The sequence below is a fragment of the Urocitellus parryii genome, chromosome 1 (assembly GCF_045843805.1).
Source record: "Urocitellus parryii isolate mUroPar1 chromosome 1, mUroPar1.hap1, whole genome shotgun sequence".
Lineage (NCBI taxonomy): Eukaryota > Metazoa > Chordata > Mammalia > Rodentia > Sciuridae > Urocitellus > Urocitellus parryii.
This window is the reverse complement of record NC_135531.1, coordinates 116,268,969-116,274,705: the sequence shown is the minus strand read 5'-3', so window position 1 is coordinate 116,274,705 and position 5,737 is coordinate 116,268,969.

Below are 5,737 nucleotides of genomic sequence, written 5' to 3'. Positions count from 1 at the left end.
GTGATGTACCTCTCTCACCATTAAATAGGTCATCCAAACAAAAATTCAGTAAAGGCTCTCTGGACCAGAAAAATATTATAAATCAAATAGAACTAATAGACATCTATAGAATATTTCATCTAACAATGGCTGAATACACTTTATTCTCAGGGATTCAGAAAACCTTCTTTAAATTAGACCATGTTTTAGGTCACAAAGCAAGTCTTAGAAAATTAAAAAAAAAAAAAGATAATTCCCTGCACTTATCAGATGATAATAGAATGAAATTAGAAATCAACATGACCAAACCCTAGAGGAACTATCGAAACATATGAAGATTGAATAATACTCTTTTGAATGATGGATGAGTGATAGAATAAATCAAGAGAGAAGTCAAAAAATTCATAGACTCATGTGAGAATAGTGACACAACACACTAGAACTTCTGGGACACTATGAAGGCAGTTCTAATAGGAAAGTTTACACCTGTGAGTGCCTACATAAGAAAGCCAGAAGGTTCCCAAATAAACAACCTAATAATGAATCTCAAGGCCCTTAAAAACAAAACAAAAAGCATAATAAGCTTATAATTAAGATCAGAGCTGAGGGCTGGGGTTGTGGCTCAGTGATAGAGCACTTGCCTAGCATGTGTGAGGTACTGGATTCAATTCTCAGTACTGCATATAAATAAATAAAATGATGGCCCATTGACTACTATGTGTGTGTGTGTGTGTGTGTGTGTGTGTGTGTGTGTGTGTAAAGATCAGAGCTGAAATCAATGAACTTGAGAATAATAAAAAAAAAAAAAATACCAAGGATGAATGAAACAAAGAGTTGGTTCTTTGAAAAGATAAATGAGATTGATAAGCCCTTAGTCAAACTAACCAAAAGAAAAAGAGGGGAGATCCAAGATGGCAAGCTAGAGGGAGGCTGCATTCTGTGTCACTCTAGGACCTGGAATTCAAGTAATGGGAATACTGTTTCTCTGTGAGTGACTACAGGACCCCCGACAGCTGCTCCTGGGCAGGAATCATGGCCAACATGCCACACAGGTCTCCAGGCCTCAGCGTCAGCCCAGGACTCCCACCATTCCTCCAAGTGCCTGAGTAGGACCACCAGCATTAGCACCCATGCAGGACAACTGGCCGCAGCCCATATGCAGGAACTCTGGCCGCCACTCCCGTGTATGCCCCTATCTACCAACATGGGGTTCTTCCGGTGACCTCCATCTTGGGGCACTGCAACCACTGCCACAGTCCCTTACATGTGGTAGCCTACACTTGGGGACACAGCCCTGGGAGTGGAGACAGCTGCCAGCCACAATTCTGCATGTCACAGGGCTGCATCTCTGAAAGCACAGCTCAATGCCACAGCCCAGCCCCATACCACCCAACACCTCATAGCTGAAAACTGCCCCTCCATCTTGGAAAACCTTTGTGTCCATCTTTAGACAACTTCCAGCTTCGAACACTGGCTGGGGCCAAAAGTCCCCAACTCCTCCTTCTCTACAGCAACCACTAACCAGGCACAGTGCCTGCAGCTATGTAGCTGGTCTTAGCTTGTAAAAATAGGTTGCAAAACCAGGTCCTGAACTGCCCAATATAAAATACTGTCTGTGACAGGTTCACAGCCCCCAGAGCACAGCCCACAAGACCCTCGGAGAGAAGGGTACTTGATTGGGAAATAGAAAGGGAGGGAGGGAGTGATACGGTTTGCAGACTAGGAATTGCAAGGTCTACAGATGATATAAGGAGATAAGACTAGGCACCCATATCACACGAGCGGGCCCCAAAGGAGATCCTTAGGCGGTAGTCTCCAATCAGGAACTGGCAAGTGCTATAACCCACCTCCAGGAGGTAAACCCCCAAGACCAACCCTCCCACCCTAATAACTTTCACCAACCCGAGGGTGGAGACAGCAGCAAACACAGACAACCCCACCTACTGGATGAGAAGGGAAGCAGGAAAGATACTCATCTCCAACAAAAACACTCCTTGTATCTTCCTTCGACATTCATTTTTTCCTTTTTCTCTCTCTTTTCCTGCCCTCACATCCCCAAAATTTGTGAAACCAAGTGCTTTTCATGAGTGAGGTTACTGAGGACTGGGATGTCTGAATAGTATATTATAGTAGTGCTGTATATTCTTTTATCTCCTATTTTTGCTTTTCTTAATATTTATATTTTTTGGTGTTTTTGTACTCTACTGTCTTTGTACTTACTTGTCTCCCCCAAATCACTTTCTCTCTCTTCTCCAGCTACTAACCAACTTCTTGAGATTCCTCTTTCACGCTCTCTAAGATCTAATAACTCTATATCCTCACCTCCTACCCCCTCAACATCTCATCCTACACCTCACCCTTGTTCCTTGTCCACAATCAGAAACTGTAGACACTTTTGCAAACCTATTGTTTATATTGTAGATAATGATTGAACGTACCATTTCGGTATATGGTGACAAAACCATAAACATATATTGTTTGTATTGGGATCTGTTCACATTGTTCTCTCCCTTAAAGGAGAGGTATTGGAAACCTGCAGGGACACTATAAATCTATATGCTGAAAACTGTAATACCTCGGATCCTTACTAGAAAGGAAGACACACAAACAACATGAAAGAAACAAGGGAAGAAAGTGTCCCAAACAAACCAAGATATTACATTATTAGAATCATGGCCAGCACAACAGAAGAAATGACAGAGAAGGAGTTCAGGATGGACATAATCAAAATGTTCTGTGAATTAAAGAATTATATAAGAAAGCAAATACAGGCGGTAAAATATCATTTTGATAAAAAGTTACATAAGCAAATTCAGAAAGAAAAAGATTACTTCAATAAGAAGATAGAGATTCTGAAAAAAAACAAACAGAAATCCTTGAAATTAAAGAAACCATAAACTTAATTAAAAGCTTAATAGAAAGCGTCACCAACAGATTAGACCACTTGGAAGACAGGACCTCAGACAATGAAGACAAAATATATAATCTTGAAAAGAATGTTGACCACACAGTGAAGATAGTGAGAAACCATGAGCAGAACATTCAAGAATTATGGGATAGCATAAAAGAGCAAATTTAAGAATAATTGGGATAGAGGAAGGCATAGACTTCCAAACCAAAGGAATTAACAATCTATTCAATGAAATAATATCAGAAAAATTTCCAAACGTGAAGAATAACTTAGAAAATCAAATACAAGAGGCTTATAGGACACCAAATATACAAAATCACAACAGATTTACAACAAGCCCTATTATAATGAAAATGCCTAACATACAGAATAAGGAGAGAATATTAAAAACCATGAGAAAAAGGAATCAGATTACATATAGAGGAAAACCAATTAGATTATGTGCAGATTTTTCAACCCAGACCCTGAAAGCTAGAAGATCCTGGAACAACATATACCAAGTTCTGAAAGAAAATGGATGCCAACCAAGAATCTTATATGCAGCAAAATTAGGCTTTAGATTTGATGATAAAATAAAAACCTTCCACGGTAAACAAAAGTTAAAAGAATTTACAACTAGAAAGCCTGCATTACAGAACATCCTCAGCAAAAAATCCCACAAAGAGAAAATGAAAAACCATGATGAAAATTAGCAGAGGGAGGTACTACACTAAAGGAAATACTAATCAAAGGCAAAACCAAGTCACGTTAAATACCAAAAATAAACAAAAATGTCTGGGAATACAAATCATGTCTCAATAATAACCCTAAATGTTAATGGCCTAAACTCACCAATCAAAAGACAGAGACTGGCATATTGGATTAAAAAGTAAGACCCAACAATATGCTGCCTCCAAGAGACTCATTTCAAAGGAAAAGACATCTACAGACCGAAGGTGAAAAGTTGGGAAAAATCATACCACTCACAAGCAGGGGTTTCCATCTTCATATCAAATAAAGTAGACTTTAAGCCAAAGTTAATCAAAAGGGATAAAGAAGGACATTTCATATTGCTTAAGGGAACTATGCCTCAACAAGACTTAACAATTATAAATATATATGCCCAAACAATGGAGTATCTATGTTCATTAAAGTCTTCTCAAGTTCAAGAGTCAAATAGAACACAACACAATAATTCTAGGTGACTTTAACTCACCTTTTGTTTGGATAGATCTTCCAAACAAAAGCTAAACAAAGAAACTATAGAACTCAATAATACAATCAATAACTTAACAGACATATATAGAATATTTCATTCATCAACAAGTGAATAGTTTCTCAGGAGCACATGGATCCTTCTCTGAAATAGACCATATATTATGCCACAAAACAACTCTTAGCAAATACAAAAAAAGTAGAGATACTAACCTGTATTCTACTAGATCATACTGGAATGAAATTAGAAATCAATGATACAATAAAAAATAGAAGCTACTCCAACACCTGGAGACTAAATATTGAATGAGCAAAGGGTTGTAAAATACATCAAAGAGGTGATTAAAAATTCTTAGAGGTAAATAAGAATACTGATACAACATGTCAAAATCTCTGGGACACTATGAAAGCAGTTCTAAGAGGAAAGTTTATTGCATGGAGCTCATTCCTTAAATGAAGAAAAAGTCAACTAATAAATCACCTAACATTACATCTCAAAGCCCTAGAAAAAGAAGAACAAACCAACACCCAAAGTAGTAGAAGACAGGAAATAATTAAAATCAGAGTTGAAATCAATGAAATTGAAACAAAAGAAACAACTGAAAAAACTGACCAAAACAAAAAGTTGATTCTTTAAAAAAATAAATAAAATTGATAAACCCTTAGCCATGCTAACAAAGAGGAGAGAGAAAACTCAAATTCCTAACCCCTGTGATGAAAAGGGGAAATATAATGACAGACACTACAGAAATACAGAAGATAATTAGGAATTATTTTGAAAATTTGTACTAAAAAAAAACCCCACAAAATATCAAAGGAATTGATCATTTCTAGAGTCACATGACTTGCTCAAACTGAGTTAGGATGATATACACAAGTTAAACAGATCAATTTCAAGCAATGAATTAGAAGATACTTTCAGAAGCCTACCTACCAACCACAAAAAGCCCAGGACCAAATAGATACAGTTCTACAAGACCTTCAAAGAAGAACTAATACCAATACTCCTCAAATTATTTCATGAAATAGAAAAAAGAAGGAATGCTTCCAAACTCATTCTATGAGGCCAATATCGTCTTGATTCCAAAACCAGACAAAGACACATCAAAGAAAAAAACTTCAGACCAATATCTCTAATGAACACAGATGAAGAAATTATCAATAAAATTCTGGCAAATTGAATACAAAAATGTATCAAAAAGATAGTGCATCACAATCAAGTGGAGTTCATCCCAGGGATGCAAGGTTGGTTCAACATATGGAACTTAATAAATGTAATTCATCACATCAATAGAATCAAAGATAAGAATCATATGATCATCTCAAAAGATGCAGAAAAAGCATTTGACAAACTACAGCACCCCTTCCTGTTCAAAATACTAGAAAAAATAGGGATAACAGGAACATATCTCAAAATTGTAAAAGCTTTCTATGTTAAGCCCCAGACCAACATCATTCTAAATGGAAAAAAAATAAAATAAAAGCATTCCCTCTAAAAACAGGAACAAGACTGCGATGCCCTCTTTCTCCACTTCTATTAACACATGTCTTGATACTCTAGCCAGAACAATAAGACAGACAATAGAACGTAAAGTGATACAGATAAGAAAAGAATTATCATTATTTGACAATGATATGATTCCATACCTAGAG